Below are 17,040 nucleotides of genomic sequence, written 5' to 3'. Positions count from 1 at the left end.
AGCAACTAAAAACACTTCACAATTTGGCTGCAGGTATTTGGGAAACTTGCTGGCTCTGAAGGTGACACTGCCCCTTTCTCTTATTTATGAGTTTTTTCTGATACAGAACCCTTAAATGAAAAGACATAAAGCACCCTTTAGAAACACCAATGGAAACAAAACCACAGTAGAATTCAGTTCCTAGAAGCATTCCGGCTCAACTCACACAGGTTGAACCCGTGTTTCCCCTCCCCCTTTTCACCAATGTGACGGGTCCCTTCAGTCAGTTAACAGACCTTCCCTAAGCACTCACTGCCAACTGCTGGCAAGAATAGCTTTACCAAACTCTGCATTGACTTTCCTGAGTGCAGGTCACCACCAAATAATCCTGTAGCTTCCCATGTCACCTATAGTGAGAAATTTTTTGAATTTCTTTTCTGTGAATATTTCCCTTTTCTCCACTTCTCCTGTGGTAGGGACATGGGTGATACAGGTGAGGTGGGAAAGATGATACCAGAATTCATGCTGTGTGGGAATATAAAGAATATAAGAATTTAAGCTTCCCTGAGGGCTGTAGTAGAGTTTCTTCAGATTTCACAATGTTTACATTTTGGGAACATGTTTTTAAAAATGAGACAACATTGGTTTAAATCCATTTTATTGAAATATAATGGAATGACATCTAAGAGCATGTAATTTGGAATCACACACAACTGTGTTCAAATCTAAGCTTACCAGTTACAATCTATGTGTACTGGGACAAATTACATAATCTCTCTAAACTTAGTTTTATCATTGTAAAATGAGGCTGATAATAATAATAAACTCATAGCATCGTTTTGAAGATTAAATCAAATATTAAATGTGTAGCATCTGCCACATAGTAGACTCTCAAAAACACTAGTCCCCATTCTCTTGTTTTTTTAATAAAATAAATCTGTCAGGAAACTTGTATATCTATACTAAATTCAGTTTTGGCATCTCAACTAACATCAGCAAGATGCTAAAGTGGCAAAAATGAAAAAAAATTTAAAGAAGGGCAATGGAAACAATTGATGTAAAGAATAAGATTCATTTATCCAGGTAAGAAGGATAAATGTATTTTGGTATAAACTATGAGGGGAACACACTTCGGCAAACAATGCAAATATAAAAGCATTTTAAATAAAATTTAGTATAATGCATCTTTAGTATAATGCAAAATCCTTTCTCAAGGATTTTTTTTTACCCATGTTTTTATTAACCTTTCAGAAGCACATGAGGAAGATATTTTCTCTAAATTGTGGATGAGAGAAAAAAAGGTACATAGGAACAATGTGATTTGAGTAAATTCACCCAGTGAATCACAGGCAGAGACTAAAAAATCCACTCATTTGGCTCTTGCTGACTCTGTCCAAGCCTTCATTGTTTTGGATTAGGGGCCTGAATGTACAGGGTCACCTGCCACTATTCAAGAATGTAATAGACGCCACCTTGGGACTCCTACTCAGAATCTCTTAAAGAGGAGGAATTAATCAGCCAGTGATCTCCCATTTTTACTGTCCCCATGCCCAGGTTAACCTCCATGGCCAGAAGCTGTAGCCTCTCCTTTGCCCTTCATCATACTCTTTTTCCCAAACCACAACTCAGGTTAAATACAACTCACTTCTCCAGGCCAGTACCCATGTGGCTTAAGAAAAATAATCACACTGACTAGTGTTTCTTTAAATTCATGACCTTGACCCTCAGTTGCACTCTAAATGCTCCACTGATAATCATACCTTATTCATGTTTGCCACGAATTGACAAACCTTGACAATTCATTCACTATTCTACTCTACTTGATAACTACTTCACTCTTTGCTCCTCCCTAATCTTCAACACATTCTTCCCTACCTCCATTTTCACAGGGGAAATTGAAACTTTGGAAGAGGGTTTCCATGGCCTCTCATGATATTTACTTTTAAAGCCTTCCTGCATCTATACCCACATACTCTTCTTCCTTACCTGTGACCACAGGTGGTCTATACCCCTATCTGAGCCACCAAGTCCCATCCTCTTTCACTTTCTCAAAGTGACTTATTTAGCAATTCTACTTTCTGACATCATTAGGGTCTCTGTTGGTTGGTTGGTTGGTTGGTTTTAACTGGTCTACTGGGTCATTCCCGTCAGCATTCAAATGTGTGACTTTTATCCCTACTATTATACTCAGACTTCTTGTGTCTGTGTCACCAGTGTCTTCCTTGTTGCTAAATTCATTGCTGAATTCTCATTTCACATCTTACATAATTCTGCAGCAGTTGACACATTGATCTCTCCCTTCTTCTTAGTAAACTTCTACCCTTGGCTTCCAGGACACTATATTCTCTGCTTTTCTTTTATATCACTGGTTATTCTTTCTCAGGTGCCTTTGCTGATCCCTCCTCATTTTCAGACCTCTTAACATGGTATTCCCATCAGTCCTTGGATGCCTTCTTGATCTGCATTCACTCCATCTCATGCGATCTTGTGGTTTCAATGAACAAGCAAACCAAGAAGGACTCCCAAATTTACATCACTCTATCAGAACTCTCTTATTAATTTGAAAGTGATACTTTTGACTGCTTAATTATTTTCTACTTAGATGTCTAATAGACATTTCAAATTTAATACATCTAAAACAGCACTCCTGATCCCCTCTTAATAAGCTCTGCTCCCCCCATTGTAGGCGATAGCACATCCATCTTTCCAACTTCTCAGGCTCAGATTTTATTTGGAGGACTCCAAAATTCTCTTTTTCTAAGATTTTACAAAAGTAACCTATGTCTTTTTTTTAGATTTTATTTTTTAAAATTATACTTTAAGTTCTAGGGTACATGTGCACAATGTGCAGGTTTGATACATAGGTATACATGTGCCTTGTTGGTTTTCTGCACCCATCAACTCATCATTTACATTAGGTATTTCTCCTAATGCTATCCTTCCTCCAGGCCCCCACCCCCGACAGGCCCCGGTGTGTGATGTTCCCCGCCCTGTGTCCAAGTGTTCTCATTGTTCAGTTCCTACCTGTGAGTGAAAACATGCAGTGTTTGGTTTTCTGTCCTTGGGATAGTTTGCTTAGAATGATGGTTTCCAGCTTCATCCATGTCCCTGCAAAGGACATGAACTCATCCTTTTTTGTGGCTGTGTAGTATTCCATGGTGTATATATGCCACATTTTCTTAATCCAGTCTGTTATCGATGGACATTTGGGTTGGTTCCAAGTCTTTGTTATTGTGAATAGTGCCACAATAAACATATGTGTGTGTGTGTCTTTATAGTAGCATGATTTATAATCCTTTGGGTATATACCCAATAATGGGATTGCTGAGTCAATGGTAATTCCAGTTCTAGATCCTTGAAGAATCGCCACAATGTCTTCCACAATGGTTGAACTAATTTACAGTCCCACCAACAGTGTAAAAGTGTTGCTGTGTCTCCACATCCTCTGCAGCATCTGTTGTTTCCTGACTTTTTAATGATTGCCATTCTAACTGGTGTGAGATGGTATCTCATTGTGGTTTTGATTTGTATTTTTCTGATGATCAGTGATGATTAGCATTTTTTCATGTGTCTGTTGGCTGCATAGATGTCTTCTTTTGAGAATTGTCTATTTGTATCCTTTAACCCATGTCTTTAGTATCTTACCTGATACATGAATAAATAGAGGAGCAAAGCTCCAGACTTTTTGTAGACTTTATGGTTTTGTAAAGTGACATGAGTTCTAGAATATACTTAATAGAGGGCAAGGGAACCAGCTGGGTCTCCTCTGTGGCCAGCTTGGAACTAATGACCACATAGCGTATACTGGGGCACTGGAAATCTATTGGAGGATGCAATGATTGTTAAAGAATTCATGTTGAGGTGGAAACAACAGAAACTTGAAGTCAGGAAGATGTAGGATCAGGTCAGATCTTGGACTTCTCCAGGCTTCTCTTTCCTTCAACTGTAAGCCATTGTGAGGCTCAAGTGACATACTACGTGTAAAGTTCCTAGCCCAGGGCAGGAACAGAGCAGGACCACTAAGGGTGTTTTTTTTTTTTTTTTTTTCTCTAGGCAAGAATCATCTGCATTAACTTCTATTATATCATTCCCTGGGTATCACAAAGAAATTTAACTTGTCTCAATGCATGATTGTACACTAGAAAGATTAATTTGTAAACTGGAAGAAATGGAACAAAGGGCTTCTAGCTTCTCTTTCACAAACTCTGAATGCTTCAGATTTACAACGGATGTTATAAGACGATAGGAACTTTCCAGGGAATATCAATAAAAGGATCATGAATCATCAATTCTGGAGATGAATATAATGCAGTAGCTATTTAAATTTCTACTAAGAATATGTGATTATGAATACTTATTGAGAATCTGCTGTGAGCAGGCATTAGGTGTTTTGTGGAACTGACCTTAGAAGAGATGAGACTTGTGGATTCCAGAACTACTAAAGAGCTGGCTTAAACATTATATGCCTTCCTAGTACTGGGCAAAATATTTCTATTAAGACTGCTAAAGGGCTTCTGAGGGACTTCTAAGAGACTGTTAGTACACTTCAGAGGATCCTGTCAGGAAGCTTTTAGGGGAGTTGTGCAAATGCATAGTCAGCTTAAAGCTGTTAGATGCATTAATTAATGCCAATTATTCTCATGTGGTAGCCATAGCTTCAGTTGAGAATGACTGTACCACATCTGTTTCCTTAAGGCATAGCTTTAGTCTTCATTTGAGGGAGTGTGTAGGAGATCTAGCATTAAAAATCCCTTAGGAATGCTAAGAAATTAGATTTCTCCAAAGCTCTATAAAAATCATCTACCCATTCGGTGCTACAATTGCTTCACCTATGAAACAGAAATAGTGACAATGAAAATAAAAATTATTTTTCCTGGAACTTCTAATTGAAGTTCCTCAAAATTGAAGTGGGCTGAAATTGATTCTGGAAATTGTAATGCAACTCAATCACTGAGGAAGCTGCATTTCATTATAAGGATAAATATAAATTAAGCTAGTGCTTGTTCCTGTTTGCCTGAAGTTGCTGCTGCCTATACCTGGAAGGTAACACTCCAGTAGCAAGTATGACTAATACCAGGTTTAAATTGAGTTTGTCTCATCTTTCAAAATGAGTTATTTTCAGCTATTCAGAAAAATATACAAATAACCACCTCTAATGGTGCAAAACCAGTTTAGACTATTGACTTTAATTTATTTAAAACATGTAATAGCAACTAAACTGCTGATTTCTGAGTATTAACTGGACATAAATACATAAATTTATGATATGCTTTAAATAGGAAGTAATAATTATGGATATAATTTGGTATGCCTTCATCAACAGCTAAGTGAAAAATCATAATACAAAACTGAAAATAAAAAAATCTCAATTATGCAAACATATTTACATTCATCACATTTTCTTTACATATATGTATAAGAAAATATTGGAAGTAAGCACAGAAAATCTTAGCAGTGGTCATCTCTAGGTGATGGACTTATTGATGTATTTTTTCTGTCTTTTTCTTACTATTTTCAGTGCTTTCTAGGTGCCAGTGAAATCTATTAGTCTTATAGTATTAGAAAATAGTCATTAAAATTGTGCTTGAAGATGGTACTTCGCACAGAGCAGGAGCAGAGTACAGTAAGCGCTGAGCCAACAAAGGGATCCATCAGAAAAGCTGACAAGCTTTACCAACTCTCTGACAGCTTTGTCTCTCTTTCTTGTAGGATGATAATAAAATGTCACATTATGGACGTTTCATCACAAAATAAAGATAACATATTATAAATCACTACCATAAATAATAAGCATGGACTAATCAAGTCCCTTTTGTGGTGAGACAGCTCTAATTGCTTTTAATTGCATGCTTTCACTTATAGTACTTGCTAATTCTTAAATTTGTAATCTCCAGTGTTCTCTTAGTCGTTAGTATAAATTAGCAATGTTGTACTCTATGCAAATCAGTTGGCTGAAAAAGTCAGTTATGTGGAAAATACTGTAAATAAACTTTTTCAACTCAATTAAACAATTTGGGTGTGATACCCCAGCCTTTAAAGAACAAGTAATTGACTAAAGCAGTTAAAAACCCCTGGGTCCAATCCAGAAAACCTTACACAGACAAAATTCCCACTTTCTTCAGCACTAATGTTGTACACCCAGGAATATCAGAATAAGTCCAGAGATGAAATTCCATGTGGAAAAGAGAAGAGGGTTATGGGTAATATTACTGACTGCTACATGCACTATCATAATTCTTAGTCCTAAAAGTAACTATGGTATTAAAATATAAAATGCAATGATAGGCATGCCCTTCATTGTTTCCCAAGCTATGTTCTTACTGATGTCTACTCTCTCAAGATACGTCATTTGTTACAAATTGAGTCTTATGATTTTGGTAAATTTTACATTATACATATATATGTATTATATATGTATATTTATTGCAAAGGGTCTTAGAGGCAGTAAGACATTAAAAGTCTGAACACTTGTACAGTAAATATTTTTTAATTAGTTTATTACAGAGATTAATCCCATTTGAAAATGGAACTTTATTTTGTTTTACTTTTTTAACTTAATATCTACTAACAGTCCACAGAGTTTCATTCCATGGAAGAGACTCAAAAACAAAAATATATTAAAACAATATTCTGAACATGGGACTTGTTGGATATGGTGCATATGTAATTTAGAGGTAAATTCTATAGTTCTCACATTACCCTCTAGTAAGTAGTTGTGGTACAATGTAAAATATATATTTGGTCTTTGTGCCTCGTTCATGGCACACAACTGGAGTATCTTTTGTGGGTTGATGAGATGGTTGGTGGCTGGAGTCTCTAGATGGTTTCTTTCTGGTGACCAGGATAGGAGCTAGTCACCAAAAAGACCATGTAATTAGATGGTTGGAACTTCTAGCACGACCTCTTGACCTCTGGGGTAAGGAGAGCAACCACAGATTGAGTTCAATCACCAGTGGTGAATGATGTAATCAATCATGCCTACGTAATGAAACCTCCATGAAAACTACTGAACAGTGACGTCCAGAGAGCCTCTAGATTGGTGAACACATGGAGGTTCTGGGAGGGTGGTGGCATTCTAGGAGAGGGCATGGAAGCTCTGCACCACCTTGCCTTCCACTCCCAAACGTTGTCCTCTGTACCTTATTCATTTGGCTGTTCCTGAGTTGTATTTTTCATTAAAAAACTGCTAATAGTAAGTAAACAATTTTTTCTGAGTTCTGTGAGCTGTTTGAGCAAAAACACTGAGCCCCAAGTGGGTAGTTCATGGGAATCTCCAATGTGTAGCCAAGTCAGACGGAAGTATGGATTGTGGAAACCTGGGGACCCGATATTGTGACTAGCATCTGAAGTGGGGGCACTCTTGTTGGGCTAAGCCCTTAAACCTGTGTAGTCTCACACTAGCTCCAGGTAGCTAGTATCAAGATTGAATTGAATTGTAGGACACTCAGTTAGTTTCTAGACAGTTGGAAAATTGATAGGTGTGAGGAAACTTACACAGTAGTGTTGCAAATAGATAGTCTGTTTGTTTGTTTTTGTTTTTTGGAGCAGGGGTCTTGCTTTCTCACCCAGGCTGGGGTACGGTGGCGTGATCTCCACTCACTGCAACCTCGGTCTTCTGGGCTCAAGCAATCTCCTGCCTCAGCCTGTGGAGTAGCTGCGATTACATGCACCCACCACCACGCCTGACTAATTTTTGTATTTTTAGTAGAGATGGGATTTCACCATGTTGGCCAGGCTGGTCTGGAACTCCTGACCTCAAGTGAACCACCTGCCTCAGTCTCCCAAAGTGCTGGGATGACAGGCATGAGCCACTGCATCCAGCAGATAGTCTATTCTTCCTGTGAAAAAGTATAGGGACCTGGCAGCTGCTAGGATCCCTTCAATTCCAGGTATGTCTGATTAAAAAAACTGTTAGGATTCTTGATGTTTTTGAAATAAAGTGAGATGTTTAAAAATAATTCAGTTGCATAGCATGTATAAAATGTCCTTTTGCAGTTTGAAGAGGTGCACACTAACACAGAGGCCTGATTTTATTTATTTGTCTATTTTTTTTTTTTGAGACGGAGTCTCGCTCTGTTGCCCAGGCTGGAGTGCTGTGGCCGGATCTCAGCTCACTGCAAGCTCCGCCTCCCGGGTTCATGCCATTCTCCTGCCTCAGCCTCCCGAGTAGCTGGGACTACAGGCGCCCACCACCTCACCCAGCTAGTTTTTTGTATTTTTTAGTAGAGACGGGGTTTCACCGTGTTAGCCAGGATGGTCTCGATCTCCTGACCTCGTGATCCACCCGTCTCGGCCTCCCACAGTGCTGGGATTACAGGCTTGAGCCACCGCACCCGGCTATTTTTTTTTTTTTTTTGAGACAGTGTCTCACTCTGTCGCCCAGGCTGGAGTGCAATGTCACCATCTCAGCTCAGTGCAAGCTCTGCCTCCCAGGTTCACACCATTCTCCTGCCTCAGCCTCCGGAGTAGGTGGGACTACAGGCTGCCACCAACTTGCCAGGCTAATTTTTGTATTTTTAGTAAAGACGGGGTTTCACAGTGTTAGCCAGGATGGTCTCAATCTCCTGACCTCGTGATCTGCCTGCCTCAGCCTCCCAAAGTGCTGAGATTACAGGCGTGAGCCACCACACCCGGCTGATAACAATTATTTTGAGCCATAAATGTGAGTAAGTTTTGACTTTCAATCCTGTATCATTGGTGTGTGATCTGGGGGATGGTGGGGCAGGGCCGGTGTCTAAGTCCAAGTCTCATTTAGGTCCATTGATTCACTGTCCTCTTATTCTTTCTCAAAAGTCTGACACATTTCTCTGCATAGTCCTCATTGCACTACTGTAACATTCTTTTTGGGCCTTGTGGCCAATCTGTACATGCAGGAAACGAAAGTAAATCTCACTCCAAAATTCTCCTCTATAAAAGGTCACAAAACTGTAGTTTAGGGGCACATCTCAAGGCATGTGTTGAAACCTTGGCTTGATTATATTTGCTTTTTAATGTTACAGGGATTTTCCATGTGTGGCTTGCACACGTTGATTTACGCTAAACAGACTGAACAAATACTGTAAAATATAGCAAATCTACAGAATAGGAGTCCTCTGCGGTAAAGGAAAAAAAAAAGTAATGCTTGGGAAGATACTGAACTAGAAATGGAGTTCCTGCTACTTTTTACCATAATTTGTATGTTAAATTCCTCTAGTAATAAAAACTCTCATTAGTTCTTTCTAACAAACAGAAACAGAAATTTGTGCTGGAAAGAATAGAGAGATTAATTGAAGATCTTGCCTGCTGTTGGCCTATGAACTGCTAGAATGATTTTCTGTGCCCCTTTTTAAAAACATGAATCTTTTAAATCTTTAATGTTAAATTTCATATTAAATTAACAGCATTCACATGAAATTTAAAGGAGAAATATTTACACTTCACATTTCCTGAGGCAGTTGGTTGGGGTTTCTTTTTTAATGTGTTCAGTAGTGTCTCTGTCCCAAAGGTGTATACTCACACTTGATTTATTTTTTGAATAAAATATTGGTGTATGAACTGTTGCCTATTATTTGATTTTAGTGTCAGGGCATCACCTCCTTCCTGAGGCATTTCACCTGTGTATGTTAATTATTTTTTCACTCTGGGATTTTTTACCCAGAGTATGTTAATTCCTTCTTTTTTTTGTCATGGTTATGTTAAGCATTATTTTCTTTGTTTAAGGTGACTTTGGAATCTATTCTGCATTGATTATTCTAGGGAGCTGAGTAAAATATTTGAATCTGAAAGTGCTTTAGAGAACACATCTCAATCACAAATATCTGATATTTAGGGAAGACCAAATGTCATAGAATGGCTAGCCAAAAGTTGCTTTATGTCCTTGTTGCCTAATAAATCAGAACTGAGACATGAATCTTATTTTGTTAGTCTGAAGAATTTGCCCCATATTCCTATCTGACCTTTAAACAAAAGAGGAATATTTACAGTTACCAAATACTAAATAGATTTTCAAAAAAATTAAAATAAGACCAAGGCAAACCTCTTCACTTTTTAAAAATTAGAAAAAGTTGAATTCAGCAATAAAATGATGTTCTTTTGTTATCTGTCTAGATCAGTGGTTCTCAGTGGGCAATATTCCGCCTGCAGAACATTTGGGAGTAGAGGGGAGTGGCGTTTTCTGCAGAGGCATGATGGTTAGTAGTCATATGTGGGGCAGTGTTCCTACTGGTCTGCAATGCATAGAGGCCACAGGTGCTGTTAAACATCCAACAATGCGCAGGACAGTCCCCCACAACAAAGAACTATCTGTCCCAAAAAGTCATATTGAAAAGGAGAAACCCTGGTGTAGATGAATGGCTCTCAGACTATGATGCCCAGACCAGCAGCATCAGTGTCTCCTGGAACTTAGACATGTGTAGTGTTGGGTCTCAACTTGGGCCTCTTAATCAGAGTGGGCTCCAGCATTTGTGTTTTGATGATTACTCCACGTGATTCTGAAGCATGTATGTTTGAAAACCACTGAAACCAATGTTTAAATCTTCTCTTTCAGTCACTTTAAAAAATACGAATTCTTACTTTCTACTCAACCTTTTTCTTTGAGCAGTGGCTGAAGTTTGAAATGGAGCCTATTTACAAACTCCAACTTCTACCCACAAGAACATTCTTGGGTAAGGGCCTCTCTCCAATCCTCTGGCCCAAAGAAGTCCCCTTGCCAGGAACAACCTGTGTTCTCTTCTGTTGTGTTGTTGTAAGAGATTGGCAGTAGTCAACCGTATGCTTTGGCCTATCACAATTAGTCTATCCCATGACTTTATATAAAACTGTAGCTTGTCCTGCAAAAAGTCAGAGCTGGTAGTTGGAAGTTTATGCAACTGCTCAGCATGTTGCATCAAAGGGTTTTTGAAGTTAGCAGCCTGAGTTCTTTCTAGCTTTGAACCCATTAATTTCATTTACAGTTCTGTAATTTGGGGCTGCTGTTTGTAGTCTTCTCTCAAATCTCACGCTTACTAAATCAGTTATACTTGGGGGTTAGCTCAAACTAAAATCTGCACTGTGAAATGGCTCACAGGGCATATCTTAAGCCATGATGACATGGATTTCTTCATATATGAAAAAGTATACCACATTTTCTTGCCCGTCTGTAGTACAGAAAATGGAATATCTAGAATTGTGAGGCCAGGAGATGAAATTTGTCATTGATGGCTTTTAGTAACTTGAGGAGGAGCTGAATCCTTAAAAATACTAGATAGGAAAGCCTGTGGTTTGCCAGCCCATCTTTTTTGCCACCATGTATTTAAACTCTTATATCAATGTAGGAAAAGACAGCTCTTGTATGAGTTTTTACAATAGAGTGAAGGAATGCAAATCTTATAATTAAGAACTCAGTCTTCATTATTTGCCTGCAAATCATACAATAAAATAAATCTGACACACATGGCCAAATGTTCTTACTCAATTAATCTGGAAATATGTTATTCATCTGTTGTGGCCTGCTATTGCAGCTGACAGTTTTGCTTCTCTTCCACTCTGTTGAGGGTTTCTGGCAAGCGGCTCTGCCAAGGGCTTGAAAACCTGAACACAAAGTAATGGTTTTGAATCCGGAGGAGAGGTGAACCATGTTACCACCTGTAGTTTTCTTTCTAAATCGCCCCTTCATTTCTGTGAGATTTGGAGACTTCCACTGAGTCAGTATGAAAAATACTTTACGTTATGCTGTCAGGATATAATGCCTGCTTATAAGGCTTTAGATAAAGTAATAGTCACTGATTTGTTTTTCTAAGACCAGCCGAGGGAGCGCAAAAGAACCAGCGGGTAGGCAAGTGTAGGAGCAAAACTGCAAGTTTATTTTGGTCACCTCAGGTGTGGGGAGGAGGTCTGTCGGCCTCCGGCAAAGAAGGCCAACAGAGTCCCCCAGTGAAGCTCTCAGATGGAGTTCCGGCAGTCCCGACATCCCGACAGGAGTGGGAGGGCAATAGGTGGGGCACGGGCGTGTCGGGGGGCGTTCCACAGGTGCGACCAGGTAAATCTTGGTCTCTTTGGATTGACGTCACCTGGCGCATGCCCAGTTGGTCTGCATCTTCCCTGGGCGCCGGCTGCATTTTCGCGCGCGCGGGAAAAGCTGGTGAAGAAGAACCTGGAAGTGCGCCATCCTGCCTCCGTTCGTCCAAACAGTCCAACCTTTTATTGATAATAGTGATAAAGGGGCGCCATGGTCTGTCTGGCTACTTCCTGCTGTTAAGGGGCATTGTTAAGGTCGGGGCCCGCTACCAGGAGAGTTACCCACAGCTCGGCAAGGGTGATGGGGGTCCCCGAGTCTCGGCATCTTCAGTTGTCATCGTCCAGATGTAGGAGCTGGAAGGAGCTCCCAGGATCCTGGGAAAGGGGGTCACGTGGAGACGCAGCACCTGTTCTCAGGGTGGGGCAATCAGACTTCCAGTGTCCTCCCTGCTGGCAAGCAGGGCAGGGGGTTGCTGGTGGACAAGGGTTAGGACATTCACTGGCCTAATGTCCTGATGCCTTGCACTCATAGCAAGGCTGCGTTGGGGCTTGGGTACCTTGCGGACACCTGTTGGCATAGTGTCCTGCCTTGCCGCACTTATAGCAGGCTCCTTTTGTAGCTTTAGAGTCTGTGGGGTGTGTGTGCTCTCTGGTCTGGGGTTACGACTAGGCTGTAAAGCCGCTGCTAGGAGCTGTAACTTCTGTTCAAGGCGAGCCTGCCGTCTCCTCTCTGGAGTTATAGACCTTAAAGGCTAATTTAACTAGGTCTTGTATTGGTGTCTGAGGACCATCCTCTACCTTTTGAAGTTTTTTACGAATGTCAGGAGCTGATTGAGAAATGAAATAAGACACCAAAATGGTGGCCCCTGTGGGGGAGGCCGGATCTAACCGGGTATACTGGGTTAGAACCTCAGTCAGTTTAGGGTAGAGGTTAGGATAACCTGGAGGTCATGCCAAGTTAAGTCATAGGCCTGACAAAGGTATCTAAATTCCTTTATGTATATGGTAGGATTAGCTGAGAAATCACCTAAACGCTTCTCAATTTTGGAAAGATCGGCCAATGAAAAAGGGACATGTACTCTGACTACCCCCTCCGCCCCAGCCACCTCTCGCAAAGGTGCTAACACTGTAGGAGGGTGTGGGGCAGGAGTGGGGGCATCAGCAGGGCACTTAGAGTGGGTGTGGGCAGAGACAGGAGACTCAAGACAGCCAGTTGGGGGCCCCGAAGGAGGCACAGGACCGAATGGATTACTAGTAGATGAGGAGGAAGAAGGAGTCTGGATGGGGGAGGAGGAAGAAGGAGTCTGGATGGGGGAGGAGGAGGAGTCTGGGCAGGAAGGGAGGGGTGGAGAGAAGGAAGAGTATAGGGATGAGAGCTTAAGGCCCAAAAGCCTTGTACGTAATTAATTTCGGACCACTTGCCTAGCCGCTGGCAGAAATTGCTGAGGTCGATCACGCCACAGTGGAAAGGAAAATTAACTGCTTCCTCCTAAGGTCTTGTTCAAGCTGTAAGGTTTTTAAATTGGCTAGGAGGCACCCTAAGGGGGTGCTCTTTGGAAATTTGGACTGGAGGGGTTTCCCATTTGTTTCCTCTTTACTTACACAATGGACAAAATGGAAATGGAAGTGGATCTCTGCCTGGCTTCAAAGCGTCCTTTGGAACCAGCAGAGACAGACTGGAGGCTCATGGAGCCAAAGTGGAGATTACCTTTAGGCGGACGTCTCCGTCCTGAACGGGTCTCCCGAGCCACTTGGTGGCTCAAAATGGACCTCGGACCCGTGCAGGATTTCTGGCTGAGGGAGGTAAAGAGGAGACAAGGGCACTTACCCCAGAGAGGCCGTGAGAGTGAGGGAAGCGGGTCTCAGGTCCTGGTCCGTCCGCGGCGTGGAGTGAAGAGGAGGAGGCTCCCCGGACCCTGGGGGCCCTGAGGAGGGGTCTCCTCCTGGGTTTCGGCACCAACTGATTTGTTTTTCTAAGACCAGCCGAGGGAGTGCAAAAGAACCAGCGGGTAGGCAAGTGTAGGAGCAAAACTGCAAGTTTATTTTGGTCACCTCAGGTGTGGGGAGGAGGTCTGTCGGCCTCCGGCAAAGAAGGCCAACAGAGTCCCCCAGTGAACCTCTCAGACAGAGTTCCGGCAGTCCCGACATCCCGACAGGAGTGGGAGGGCAATAGGCGGAGCACGGGCATGTCGGGGGGCGTTCCGCAGGGCGATCAGGTAAATCTTGGTCTCTTCGGATTGACGTCACCTGGCGCATGCCCAGTTGGTCTGCACCTTCCCTGGGTGCTGGCTACATTTTCGCGCACACGGGAAAAGCTGGTGAAGAAGAACCCGGAAGTGCGCCATCCTGCCTCCGTTTATCCAAACAGTCACAAGGCTACGATGAAGGAAACATCCCCAAACTGGAGACAAATCTATGTTCCAACTTGTCACATAGTCTCTTCATGTCTCATTCAGTGTCATTCTTCCAGAATTAAGAGGTAATTATGCTCTTCATGATCCTAGACTCTTTTTCTTTTCTTGATGTCGAGAAACAACAGGGATCTGAATTTAATTGGTCTGTTTTTACCTGATTTATTGACATAAATTTGTTTTTTTAATAGTAAGCGTTATGGTTTTTTTTCACCTTAGAAAATAACCCTGGTGAACAATAGACACTGTGGACTACTAGAGAGTCTAGAGGAGGTGGGTTAAAAAACTACCTATTGGATACTATGCTCACTACCTGGGTTACAGGATTCTTACTCCAAACCTCAGCATTACAAAATGTTCCCATGTAACAAATCTGCAATATACTCTCTGTATCTACAATAAACATTGAAATAAAAAATATAACCCTAATGTAGACTCTCATGCTTTGGATGACAGAACCTGTTTTGCTTCCTTAAAAAGTAGCTAAAATTCAGTAGGTTGCTGGGTTCCTTAAAGGTGATAAATAAAATACACGCAGACAATTTTCTCCAGAACAGTTATCACCCAATGAACAGGTAATTTAGTGATGACAGTAATCCAGTGGACTTGTTTTTGGTGTGTGTGTGGAGAGAAAACAATTTTTAATACTCTAAATCTGTGCTTTTTGGGAACAGTATTAGGGTGGTTGATGATAGTCCTTGTGTGTGTGTGTGTGTGTGTGTGTATGCATTTATGTCCTTGAAGGCAGTAGACAATTCTAAGGATCCTAGGGAATAAAATAAGGAATAGGTGGTTTTCTTTTTTTTCTTTTTTTTTTTTTCAGCTTCCAAGTCATTTTATTCAGAATTTTTTGTTTGTTTCCTGAATCAATAGATACTATACAAAACAATGTAAAAAACGGCTACTATTTTCTCTCCCCAGCTTCCCCCCACCTGGGGACAATCCTCTGGGGAAACTCACTCTGGGGTTTTAGGGGTTCTCCCTCTAGATTTGGTCCAGCAAGTGAGGCTGAGTTACATAGTCCCTTGAATCACTTTCAGATGAGCTCAGCTGAGGTGAAAAGAGCCTCTGGAATCTGGAGGTTACTAGGTTAAGGAAATGGATTAGGGTTTTTTTGGGAGAAAAGCCAGCGCCTGGGGCTTACCCCAAAGAAAAGGGTATCTAAAATGTTCACGGTTCCTTCTTTTGCCTCAAAAAGTGACATTTATTCAAAGAAAAAATGACAAGATGTCCATCCCTTGGCTCCCTTCCCTCGTGCCTCCTGCTGCTCCTCAGCCCCCCAACATTGAACGCTGGCTGCGACTAGGTAGCAGGACAGCCCCTCAGATGAAGTCAGCAACATTAAGGGGAATTTCCTCAATGGAGGTGTTGTAGAAGGTCTCTATGTCTCGAAGAATCCTCTTATCTTCTTCTGTCACCATGTTGATAGCCACACCCTTATGGCCAAACCATCCACTTCAACCAATTCTATGGATATAGTTTTCCCTGTTGGTCAGAAGGTCATAGTTGATGACTAAAGAAACCTGCTGCACATCAATGCCTCTGGCCTAGGTCAAGAAAGACGACTCTTCAGCATGTACATCAGAGGACAATCTATCCTGAAGGGAAGACACTTAGGTATCCATGTAGGCAGCCAAGGAAGGCAGAGGAAATAAGCATCCCTGTTCCTCAAAGACCTTAGGCACGCCAGATTCTATTCCAAGTTGCTACTTTCCTGAGAGGGGCACTGGATGTCCCCTTGGAGAGGGAATCGCCTTGGATAGGAATATGTGTTTTAAAGCAAGAAAGAATGAAATCAGTTAGGTGAATCCTCCAGGCATTTATCAAATGATTTTAAAAGTCAATCTTCTCTTTTTGGAGTCCCTGCATTAAACACTTCATTGTCAGGCAAAGGCATGAAGGCCATGGGAATCGCCCTGTTGGGTGGACCCAGTTTCTAGTGGCCTGCATTTGCATATCAAAGGTTGCCTACCTGACTCTCGACATATCTCCACGTGTGTAGAACATCCAGGGTGCCCTATATTTGCATATTAAAAGGCTAGAGTGGGAAAACCAGCTTTTTCGTGGCTATGTCAATGACATGCCTGATCAAACCAATCCCCTGAGCCCTATGCAAATCAGACATTGCCTCCTCCAGCCTCTGCATATATACCTAGCTGGTATCCGTGGCAGGTGAGGACTTTCTCTTTTGGCTTTGGAGCCCCTCTCCCTTTCTGTACAGGGAAGCTTCTTCCTTCTGTCTTCTGCCTTCCTTCTTGCCTATTAAACTCTCCTCTCCTTAAAACCAAAATAAATAAATAAATAAATAAATAAATAAATAAATAAACACTTTATTGTCTTCAAGTCATCAATCATTTCTCAATTCACATGCTAATTACTTTTCAAACAGACCCTCTCTGGAAGAGTTAACTCTGCCACTATTATGATTATGAGAGAATTCATGGTTCTGTTTCATGGGTACAGGCAAATAGAAGACACATTAATGTACCAGCATACAAGTTATTTTCTACTCCTAAGGGCTCTAGGAAGAAATAGAAGGAATATGAGGCACATCTCTTTCTTTGTTAATGATATTACACAGTGTCTGTCACGTTGCAAGAACTCAATAGTTTATATCTTGAACGGATGAGCATGCAAACAAACATGAATTTGGTCTCCATTAGAAATACTGCAATGG

General features: G+C 41.3%; 1 non-coding gene across 1 annotated transcript; it reads right to left on the bottom strand.

The window, feature by feature from the left end:
• Positions 1–15,984: 15,984 nt before the first annotated feature.
• Positions 15,985–16,124, bottom strand: LOC111552494. The gene has a single exon (XR_002734648.2). It is a non-coding gene; the product is annotated as a small nucleolar RNA SNORA67 (small nucleolar RNA).
• Between the last annotated feature and the right edge of the window lie 916 nt (positions 16,125–17,040).

This window comes from Piliocolobus tephrosceles, chromosome 8 (genome assembly GCF_002776525.5).
Source record: "Piliocolobus tephrosceles isolate RC106 chromosome 8, ASM277652v3, whole genome shotgun sequence".
In the NCBI taxonomy this organism is placed as follows: Eukaryota; Metazoa; Chordata; class Mammalia; order Primates; family Cercopithecidae; genus Piliocolobus; species Piliocolobus tephrosceles.
Note: the sequence above shows the minus strand (reverse complement) of the source record. Positions and strands in the feature narration are given on the sequence as shown.